The sequence below is a fragment of the Neoarius graeffei genome, chromosome 18, assembly GCF_027579695.1.
Source record: "Neoarius graeffei isolate fNeoGra1 chromosome 18, fNeoGra1.pri, whole genome shotgun sequence".
NCBI lineage: Eukaryota > Metazoa > Chordata > Actinopteri > Siluriformes > Ariidae > Neoarius > Neoarius graeffei.
In genome coordinates, this window is record NC_083586.1 from 31,509,711 (window position 1) to 31,522,348 (window position 12,638).

Sequence of the window (12,638 nt, forward strand, 5' to 3'; positions counted from 1 at the left end):
TGGTTAGAGATGCAACTTTGGGACCAAAAAGTTGCCAGTTTGATTCCCTGGACCAGCAGGAATGGCAGAAGTACCCTTGAGCAAGGCACCTAACCCCCAACTGCTCTCCAGGCTGCTCTGGGTATGTTGCTCTGGATAAGGGCATCTGCTTAATTAATGTAATCTTGAGAAACTACATTTTTTATTAGTGTGCTTTGAGTGTAAAAAAAGCCCTTAAGATTTGCATTCACAACCACAAGACCACAACAAATGCAAATAACTTTGAGGCTCACAGGTAAACAGTGAGACTTACTGTATTCGTAACTTGGTAACAATAGGTTTCTAAACATTGGTCATAACAGGCCAAAACCTGTTCCTAAACATTGGCCTTATTGTTCAGTAGAGGAGTGCTTTAAAACAAAGGTACCTCATGATATTCCAGTTAATACACTGGTGCGTGAACAACTCTAAGCACACCGATTGCTGAGTGGTCATATGTTGGGTCTGAATATTGTTTAAAAGTAAGCATAAAATCAGAGAGTGAGACAGTACCAGTTTTTCAGAATCAGTTACCATGAGATCAGAGGCTGCAACATCATGCAAACATGCGGTCATACCTTGGACCACAGGGTACAGCGTCTTAGAGAGATAAGTTCCAAGACAATAACCTCCACCATGCTCTTGGGCCAGGACCCACACCATGGTCACTCTATCCTCTGAGACGTACAGGTGGAATGGCAGACTGTAGTCAGGTAGATCCACTGCTGGAGCTGATGTGAGAGACTGTTTCAGATAACAAAATGTGTTCATCATTTCAGAGGACCATACAATGTCATTGGGCTGCTCTTTGAGGCAGGACTTTCTCAGGATCTTGTCATGATGAGAATAGTCTGCAATGTACTGATGACAACAGTTAATGATTCTGAGAAAAGACAACATGGCAGTTTAATTTGAGGGAGGAGCCACCTCGAGTATCACAGAGAGTCAATCAGAGGAGAGATGACGCTCACCTTGAAAGATGTCTAAGCCGAAGTATTGCACCAAAGGCTGATAAAACTGCAAGTTGGACCATGAAGCTTTGAATCCACACCTAGCCAGGTGCACTAGAAGAGCAAGAGAGCCTTGTTCACACTTGGACTCGTCTTCAGCTGAGAGCAAAATGTCATCCACATATTGGAGCAATGCGCAGTTATCAGGGAAAGTCAGAGAGTTCAGTGAGTCTCAAACAAAAGCAGAGAAGACTGTGGGGGAGTCAATGAACCCTTGATGCAGGTGGGTCCATGTGTATTGTTGCAGCTTAAAAGTAAAGACAAATATGGGTTGAGTCTCAACACTCACGGGGACACTGAAAAATGCACTTCAGAGATTAACAACAGTACAGTGCAACGTCTGGTACAGGAGGGCTGATAGGAATAAACAATTGATTTATGTGTCTCAAGTCTTGATTAAACTCCAGGAGCCATTTGACTTCTTTACAGGGTTAACTGGAGTATTGTAACAGGAAAGAACAAGGGAACAAAACACTTTGCAATAACAGTGACAAAATCACAGATTCGATACCTGAGGATCAGATACTTCAGCACGTGTCATCCTTCAGGTTGTATTCAGAGAGAACAGCAGAAACAAAAGATTGGTTAACTGGTGTGCACAGAACAGTATGGCCTTGTTCAAAAGAAATGGAACAATTGAGCTTAGTCAAAATATCACGACCTAATAGATAAAAAAGGGGATCTAGGTAGGATAACAAAGCAATGCAGAAAACACTGTTTAGGATCATTTGGTGTGGTCATAAGTAGAGGAAAAGTCTTAGGAGATTTAACAGAGTAAATTGTGGCCTCTGATACAGGCCTACTGTCAGATAATCAGGTGGCACCAGTGTCAACCATAAAAGGATAAGTGTTGCCATCTACACAAAGATCAATAAGTTTTTGTTTTATGTCATGGAGGGGAAAAAAATTCTCAGATCATTTACGCAAACAATTTTTCTTCTAAGCACTTAACATAAGTTTACTGAAGTGATGTCTAATTTATAATCAATATGCTTTTGTGGAGTTCATTAATTTATTTATTTTTATATTTCTGAATATCAAGTACAATAACTGTTGATGAAATGAAGGCCTTTATTGTCACTGCACAACAAAATTTAGTTAACCATGGGAGAGCAAAGCCACTGCCTATATGTGCATCACCATTCTTGGGCACTGCAGCTCAAGCCCATCCCATGTTAACCTAACTGCATGTCTTTGGACTGTGGGGGAAACTGGAGCACCTGGAGGAAACCCACGCAGACAACATGCAAACTCCACACAGAAAGACCCTTGTCAGCCACTGTGTTTGAACCCAGAACCTTCTTCCTGTGCGGCAGCAGTGCTAACCACTACACCACCGTGCCAGCATTCTAGAAAGAAATCTATTCATCACTAGAATTTTTCACCTTAGAACTTCTACAACAAGACTGCATTTTAATTTTAGGAGAAAAACTGCTCAATCTGACAATATGAGCTCATGACATCCAGTGATATAAAACGAGAACATTTTCCTGAAAAAGGTTTCTTGAGCAAGAGAACTTGAAGAAACCAATGATTTTCTGAAGTTTTTAAAGATCACAACTTCAAATTCCATACCAAGTCTCGAGTCCTGCAGCTCACTTCTTCAATGGTCATGTCATAGAAGGCATCTGAAGTGGAAATTCTCAAAACACAAGCATTTTCAGGAAGCAAGTTATTCAAAAAGGCTGTTATAAAAAGCGAAGTTAAATGCCACTGCCCGCAGGATCAGATGGCAGCCCTGCACGCTCGTTCCATGCAGCGTAGAAATGTGTAAAGAAAGCAGTACAGGATTCATTCTGATCTTGTTTAACATCTGTTACTTGAGAGACATCAGAAGCAGATTGAAATTTATTCTTCAGAAGCCTGGTTTAAACATGTGTACATTATGTTACATCTCACGTAGAGTGGACAGTGTTTAATTTTTTTTTCACGAAAGAGAGTCAGCTCAGAGTTGGGTCTGTGTGCTGAATAAAACTCACAGGTGCTTTTAACACAGTGGAGCTGAAGGAGGAAGTGAAGCCTGCACACACGCATTTACAGACAATACAGAAATAGACACATGGGCACACCACCAATGCAGATTTAGTCAACTTCACACATTTTGAGTTACTCTTTTCTCTGTCTTTGTTACCAAACTTTTTCTTATGAGCAGAGGCATGAGAGCTTATCATTTACCAACAAACCAGAGCTTAACAAATAGCTCTCATCAAAAGTACCGTCTCTAGGATAAGGTTTCTGTTGCAGTTGACCATCCGTCCATCCTGCTAAATTATTAACAAAGGGTGCACAAAATAGCCAAAATCACTGTCATGCATGAATTGATTTGAAGTCTTATCTTTACTCTTAGACTGACAATTTCCATCCAACTTGATACACACAAAACACCAAATAGAGGAGAATTTCCTAGGCAGATTGAGGTAAAAGTTTGACAAATTATAATATTGGAAAATAATTTTCAGCATGCTTAGAGTGTATAAACCTCTCAACTTGTCTCTGGGAACTCCAGTAGACTACATACATAGAGTATATGACCGTTTTAGGAATATACATTGTTGAGTAAGACTCAACGACCTTCTTATTCCAAGAAACACTCAGAGATAAAGATAACTTAGACAAATCAAAACCATAGTTACTTCCAATCAGTCCTAGGAAACACCTACAAGCTTTTATATACGTTACATGATTGGGATGGAAGAAGAGAACCCAATCCAGATGGAAGAAGAGAACCCAATTAATGAAAATAAAACCTCTTATCTTCCACGTGGAGATTCAGAAAAAGAGCCCCCATTTTAACTGATAGGTTTTGATCTGTATTTACTGAAGAAAGTGGAATCAACAAAGTATCTAGAAATGTAGTCCTCTGCTGCCTAGGAGATTCTGCCTCACGGCTTGATCCAGGGACAACAGTCACTGATGCAGACACAGCTGTTCAGAGATGTTCCTCAGTTTATTGAGAGACAAACATGAGTGCATTTAAGAGTGTGGTGTAGCTACGGTAAATGATTGGAAGATGTGATTCAAGAAGCCGAGTTGTCTGCATGTGACAGGGTAGCTTCAACAGGTGATGGAGAATTACAGTATTGATCAAGACAGCCTTATGAAAACAGAGAGTAGATATACGAGCAAAGATAAGTTTGAAGGATTTACGTAACTGAAACCAGGCAAAACCATTTGCAGGCATGCCAAACCAATATCTATCAGTCTCATTTCTTTAACTGGGTTCTCTTTATCTACTTTTAGGATTTGTGTGAAAATCTGATGATGTTGGGTCTATATTATGCAGAAATATAGAAAATTCTAAAGGGTTCACAAACTTTCAAGCACCACTGTAAGTAGTATAGTATTTCTTATCCTGGTTCTACAGTTCTTAAACTGCATGTTTTATGTATTTCTTGTCAACTTTAAGTAAATAAGTTGATCCAAAGGTTTTGAAAGAAAACAGTAAGAAGTGCAGTGCAGACTGATACAAACAGTACCACTGGACAAAGTCATTCTACACCCAATCTATTTAGACATCTACAACCCCTGGCAAAAAGTATGGAATCACCAGTCTTGAATGAGCACTCATTCACACATTTTATTCTGTAGAACAAACTCAGATCACAAACATGATACAATAATAAAGTCATTCCAAAGTGCACCTTCTTGGCCTTCAGAAACACTAAAAGAAATGAAGAAAAAGCATTGTGGAAGTCAGTAAATGTTACTTTTATAGACCAAGCACAGGGAAAAAAATATGGAATCACTCAATTCTGAGGAAAAAAATATGGAATCATGAAAAACAGACAAACAAAAGAACATTCAAAACACATCACTAGTACTTAGCTGCACCACCTCTGGCTTTTATAACAGCTTGCAGTCTCCTAGGCATGGACTTGATGAGTGACAAACAGTATTCTTCATCAATCTGGTGCCAACTCTCTTTGATTGCAGTTGCCAGATCAGCTTTGCAGGCCAGAGCCTTGTCGTGGACCATTTTTTTCAATTTCCACCACAAGTTTTCTATTGGGTTGAGATCTGGACTATTTGCAGGCCATGACATTGACTGGATGTGTCTTTCACCAAGGAATGCTTTCACAGTTTTTGCTCTATGGCACGATGCATTGTCATCTTGGAAAATTATTTCATCATCCCCAAACATCTTTTCAATTGAAGGGATAAGAAAACTGTCCAAAATGTCACTGTAAACCTGTGCATTTATTGAAGAAGTAACCACAGCCATCTCCCCAGTGCCTTTGCCTGACATGCAGCCCCATATCATCAAGGATTGTGGAAATTTGGATGTTTTCTTCAGGCAGTCCTCTTCATAAATCTCACTGGAACGGCACCAAACAAAAGTTCCAGCATCATCACCTTGTCCAATGCAGATTCGTGATTCATCACTGAAGATAACTTTCATCCAGTCATCCACAGTCCATGATTGCTTCTCCTTAGCCCATTGTAGTCTTGTTCTTTTCTGTTTAGGTGTCAATGATGGTTTTCTTTTAGCTTTCCTATATGAAAATCCCATTTCCTTTAGGCAATTTCTCACGGTTCGGTCACATACTTGTACATTGACCAGGGCTGTTGACAGCTTTGGCTGGGCCCGGGACAAAATAATCTGAGTGGGCCCCCCCCCCAAATAATCTGAGTGCCCCCCCCACACACACACACATACGCGCGCACGCACATCGCCACACAGCAACCACCCACACCCAACCCCTCTTTTCACAGTCTCCATTCACTCCAACCCTTAAATAACAGGTATTCCAAGCCCATTATAACAGTCAACCATTTTATTTCAACATTTCAACATATTTACAGTTTGAACATTTCCTTAGTCTGCAACTATTCAGGTGCGAAATGCAATGCGCCGGACTTTTGCTGTGGCAAAGTCGTCAATAAGGTCATTGAAGTCCAGCTTCTTTGCAAGTTCACGCTCTATAGAGAGCATAGCCAGCCCATTGAGCCTCTCCTGTGACATGTTTGAGCGCAGGTAGTTGATAAACCAAAATGATTGTTTACGGGATGGAACTGGGCCTCAATGAGAACGGAGTTATGGCTTTCCCAAAATCTGAACATAGAAGCATCACCACTACTGATGTGTACAGTGAGTTTTTCAGGGTATTTTTTTGTCTTGTTTTTCATAAACGTCCTTTCCGTACTCGATTTAGAATGTTACAAAAAAAATGGACACCCTCCCAACCACGTAACATTAGCCTATCTGACCTGGGGGCTGACATGTTTATTACGGATAAACCAAAAGGATTACAATGTTCCCTGGATATAGAACTGGACTGAGAAGATTTCAAAATCTTAACGTGTAAGCAACAACAATAAAACAGAGGTTGTTTTATTCATTTAGGGCTTATTAGGCTACTTTCATTAATTGCGCTTTTCATACAGGCCTATCATTTTTCACTTGAGCAAGGGAATTGTTTGAAGAGTATCCAGTCTAAGCGAAAGTTTAATGTTTTGCAACAGACTAACCTCAAAACACCCCATTTATAGCCCATTCGTTACATTAAACTCTATATAGCTGGCAATTTCACATGCCGTCGTATCTACACGGGATGATTTCCAACAAAATAAGGTTTAATTAACAAGAGGCAGCGTTCCACGGGCTTTCAGCTAACCGGAGTCCAGCTCAGCGCAGCTCAGCAAGCGTGCCTAAAACATTTGGATATGATTGCGGGCCAATGTGCTATTCTTTGCTTCATTGAGATATATGCAATACAGTGTTATTAAACCGATATGTTTATGAAATAATTCAATGCCCTGTGCATTTCAGTGTTCACTCAGTGTACCCTGCTATCCCCTACTTTATAATTATGAATGGCGCGTCGCGCGTGCTGGAGTTACATTACGGGGCTGGAAAAAAGTTATCTGTGTCTTACCTGGCTCAGCTGCATCATCTGAATCTTTTCTAAAATATCTATGCAGTGAGCCCCTGAGGCTCTTGGCTTCTTAATCTCTTTTTCTCTTTTCTTTGGTCCTGACTTGTGCATGTTGGCAAACGGGCTCGCACGCTTATTGTCGAAGCGTTATGATGGAATAGTGCCGTGTTATTTGGCGCCTTAATCAAAGACCAAACCATTTCTGCATTAGGGGTGGTAGGTGGGTTCTTGAATCTATTTTCAAAGACAATAAAGGCAAAAGAACCAGAAATCATTCATTGAATGCAAATATAGCACATTTTTCTCCCCCGAATCAACACATTTTGAAATGAAACAGAATGATTAATGGCATCTTCATGAGGGACCAGTTCTGGGCCCCCCCTCATGCCTGGGCCCGGGACAAAATACCCGGTTGTCCCCCCCGTCGACGGCCCTGGGTTGTAGTATACTGAAGCAGAGATACTGAATAATATTATATTCAATTAAATAACCAAAATGTAACCTACACGCTAGACCTTATAGAGGAACAGGGGGCATTAGGCCCCATAATTTTTTGTTTAAAAAAAAAAATTATATGGTATAAAGAATGTAGGGCAGCACAGTGGTGCAGTGGTTAGCACTGTCGCCTCACAGCAAAAAGGTTCTGAGTTCGAACCTCACAGCTGATGGGGGGCCTTTTTGTGTGGAGTGTGCATGTTCTCCCCATGTCTGTGTGGGTTTCCTCCAGTTTCCCCCACAGTCCAAAGGAATGTAGATTAGGTAAAAATACCCAGCCACTGGGCTTGCACAAGCCAGTGTATACTTAGTGCCGGTCCCAAGCCCGGATAGATTGGGGAGGGTTGCGTCAGGAAGGGCATTCGGTATAAAATCTATGCCAAATCAAATATATGGAACAGATCTGCTGTGGTGACCCCCAACGGGAGCGGCCAGAAGAAGAAGCGATGGTATAAAGAATGTAACTTTATTACTAAGGTAATAGAACAAACACATAATTACAAATTAACTGGCATCAAATCCAACGATAAAAGTGCAACAGTTTTCCAACAAGTCAACTTGTTTTTTCTTACAGTAGAACCTATTCCCCAGCAGAACAGTCCAACTTTCAATTTCTATTTCATTTTACTTCCTACAGTTATTACACGTTCTGATTGGCTCCTGAGTAATCTGCTATAATGTCTGACATGCTGTTGATGAATTCTGTACATTTTCAATGTAGTGAGGTCTAATACCCTCCAGGGCCTAATGCCCCACTTTCCCCTACTGTATAAAATCCAAATAGAGGTGTTGCCTGGACATAGTTCACTTAATTTCATTTATTCTGGGTCCCTCATCTGGTTAAATGAAGAGTTTAATAGATTATTCATCCAAGGCTGATTATATAATGATTAACACCACTTCTATATTATTCCCTGATGAGTATTTGTTTGAGCGTTTCCGTTTTTCTTCACCATCAATAATTTGTCTGAACAATATTCTCAGCCCTCACGTAACACATCGTGGACATGCACTCAGTTCAGAGAAAATTCTTTGTATTGCACTTCATTTTTTGCCAATGGCAGTTTTTTATATAACATAGGTTATATAAATGCAGAGCATTTGTCGAAGGCAACTGTCTGTCGGGCTGTGAGAAATGTTACTCTGGCACTGAAACGTCTAATATATATGTTTGTAGTGTTTCCAGGGCACAGACCCACCAGAATCCTCAAAGAGTAATTTCACAGAATAGCAGGTATCAGTCTAGCAATAATCAATGAAGTATGAAGCTTTGAGACTTGAAGCACTAATCAATTTGATATATTTTAGGGTTTCCAGGTGTAATTGGATGCATAGACTGCACGCACATCCCCATCACAACTCCTTCAGTGAATGAAGGAGATTATGTGAATAGATCTTTTCACAGCATTAAATGTGCAGGTATATCCTAAATATAGCCTTTAGCATTCCAAATGAAAGATACTTCACAATACAGATACTGTAGCCAATTACTGTTGTCCACTGTGAAGATCATTTGTGATGCGGCCCACCTCATCATTAATGTGGAAGCGAAGTGGCCTAGGTCTGTGCATGACTCACCAATTTTTTGTGAGCGTACACTCCATGCTAAAGTTGCCTGTGGTGAGTTTATATACACTGTGTATTGCTCTATTGTTTTATGACCAATATTTTGTTTCCTCCTATTGCAACTGAAAATTTAAACTGCATCCTTATATTATCATAGGAGAGTTCGATGGTTACCTGTTTGGTGACTGAGGGTACCCATGCCAGCCCTATTTGATGACCCCTTACCCTAACCCTCAGCAACAGTACAACCTGGCTCACAGCAGGACACAGGCCAGGGTCGAGATGACCAGTGGGATGCTCAAGGCCCAATTCCAGTGCCTTCGCAGGCTCCAGGTCACCCCAGAAAGGGCATGCGATATAATTGTGGCATGTGTGGTTCTCCACAACATGACAACAATTAGAAATAAGCAGTGTCCTACTCTTCAACTGACTGATGCAGACAATCCTGACATACACCCCCACTGACGGACAAGATGGTAGAGCAGTTAGAGACACCATCTGCTACAATCACTCCTGACTCAGGCCCTGTCCACACGGCAACGGATTCAGGTGACTCCGATACAATTGCTTATCGTTTAGGCCTGGCGTCCACACGGCACCGGCGTTTTGGGTGCCCAAAACGCAATCTTTTTGAGAACGGGTTCCAGAGTGGAAAGATCTGGCAATGTTGCCATTGTGAAGTCATCTGGATGAGTAGAACGGATTTGTTTACGATGACGTCACAACCACATGACTGTGAGTGCTTCACGCCGGGTAGAAGTGTAACGAACTCGATGCGAGTTGTCAACAAATCCTATAACTTGGTTCATGAAACGCGCTTACAAAATATTTTCACTGTGAATATTTATTGTGTAATGGTGCAAAGTGAGAGAGAGAGAGAGAGAGAGAGAGAGAAAGACTCTGCCCTTAGGGCAGAGTCAAACCCGCCAGCAAAAATAGGGGAAAAAAAAGGAGCGATCTCACCTCTTCAGATGTGGGTTTAAGTCCTACAATACATTCCTCAAAAAGGGCGTAGAAGAAATTAATCCATCAACATGTATCATTCAATTTATTCCGGACCATTAAAGACGCCGCCTTCCGCGTAGAATCATACGTCATCCTCGTCGCCATATTGGATGGGTCAAAGCGGAGAATAAAGATTCGTGTGCTGCGTTTAACTGTACCAACAGGTTTACCGTCCAAACGAGATCATATGGGATTACCTTTCACAGGTGAGAAACAACAAATTAATCCATCAATGTGTATCATTCTATTTATTCCGGACCATTAAAGACACCGCCTTCCGCGTAGAATCATGTCATCCTCGCCGCCATTTTGGAGAGGTCAAAGCGGAGAATAAAGATTAGCTGCGTTTAACTGTACCAACAGGTTTGCCGTCCAAACGAGATCACATGGGATTACCTTTCACAGGTGAGACTGGAAAAATACTTTTCATTGTATTTGGTCATTATAATGTAATTTTACAAACAGATTTTCCTGACTTTGTGGCTAATATGAAGTCTCGTGCATAATAGTTTATGCGCATGCGTCCTTACTTCTTCTATTGTTCTGGTGTCTCCGAAGGGACCGTCTTACAGCGCCCCTAGAGGTGTGGCATGTGTATTGCATCGTTTTCAGCAAGCGTTGCGTTGCCATATGGACCTGATATTTTACTGATTGTTGCCCATTTGGACGCGATATATTTTTAAATAACATCTCGTTGCTGTTGTCGTGTGGATGTAGCCTCACTCTCCACCTCCTGACAAATAAAGACAATATGCCTATTTTTATGAAGTCTTCTTTATTTCCTGCAAGTGCAAAAGTAGTACAGTAGTTAATATTTATGTTGTTCAAACAAGTACAATAATCTCGTCAACCTGTGGGCACTGCACCCACCTTTAACTGATGCTCCAGCAGTTGTATTTCCATTTTTGTCTTCTTTATTTTTAGCCCCATGTGCTCCATTTCTAAATCTGATGTTTCTCAATATACACTTTGTATTTGTTCAGTTGTTTGACAGGGAGCTATAGGAACCCAGAAAATGATATTGAATTTCAGAGTGCCATGTCTGTTTAGTGTTATTCCAAGTTGTGGGTCAATGCTGAACATCTTGCTGAGGTGAGCTGTGCTGTGGATGGACCATCTCCATCCATCCATTATCTGTAGACGCTTATCCTGTTCTACAAGGTCGCAGGCAAGCTGGAGCCTATCCCAGTTGACTATAGGTGAGAGGCAGGGTACACCCTGGACAAGTCGCCAGGTTATCGCAGGGCTAACACAGAGACAAACAACCATTCACAATACAGTCAATTTAGAGCCACCAATTAACCTAACTGCATGTCTTTGGACCATGGGGGAAACTGGAGCACCCAGAGGAAACCCACGCAGACATGGGGAGAACATGCAAACTCCACACAGAAAGGCCCTCGCCAGCCGCTGGGCTCAAACCCAGGACCTTCTTGCTATGAGGCAACGGTGCTAACCACTACACCACCATTCCACCCAGATGGGCTGTCTCCCTTGTATTCTGTAACTGGTAGAAGATGAATAACATTAGACAATTGATGATTACCCAGAAAAATGCCCCACCTAATTTGAACTTTGTTCTTACAATAGTGTGCAGGCTACATCACAATTTTTCAAATATATAACTCTGAGTCACCTTAAAATAGATTATGATGTCTGAAGGACAACTAGGAATCTGGAAAAGCAACAAAGAATTTTAGCCTTCTGCTACAAGAACATCAATGTGCCAAGTTGTGTCTAAGATGGATACTGTAGGTGGCCATTACTGAGCTAACACTAGCAAAAGGATGAATGTACATATGCCATTAATTTGAATAACCTACCTCTTATGTAGGCACTTGTGTCCTGGGGGGTGGCTAGGTCTGATGAACTTCCCCCAGAGATGCCCTCAGCAATAGGTCAGCCACTGTTCTGACTGAGGGCCATTTCTTCAGCCTCTGTGAGAGGTGGTGGTGGTGGACCGCCACCTGTTTTGCGGGCCTCAGCCTTTTTTCTGTTTGCTATAATGGAAGTCAAATTTGAACATATCCAGTAAGCATAACTTTGGCGACTTGCATAAAGGGATTTAGGTGTGGCTTTTAAATAAACAATATTAAATACTGGCAGTGTTGGGACAGCTGAAATAGTTTTTTTCTTTTTGCTTGCTTGCTTTGAAGATTTAACTAACTACTTAAATATATCAATGTAGCCACTGAATGCTGTAAGGCCCACTGTTGTAAAATTACATCACTTTTAGCTCTCCCAAAAACAAACCTGCATTTTTGTTTTTAAAAGACCATATTTACATATAGTCAATGGGTCCTATTGTGTAGCCTTGCAATACCATCCATCCATTATCTGTAGCCACTTATCCTGTTCTACAGGGTCGCAGGCAAGCTAGAGCCTATCCCAGCTGACTATGGGCAAGAGGCAGGGTACACCCTGAACAAGTCACCAGGTCATCGCAGAGCTGACACATAGACACAAACAACCATTCACACCTACGATCAATTTAGAGCCACCAATTAGCCTAACCTGCATGTCTTTGGGGGAAACCCACGCAGACATGGGGAGAGCATGCAAACTCTACACAGAAAGGCCCTCGTCGGCTATTGGGCTAGAACCCAGGACCTTCTTCCTGTGAGGCGACAGTGCTAATCACTACACCACTGTGCCACCCCCTTGCAAT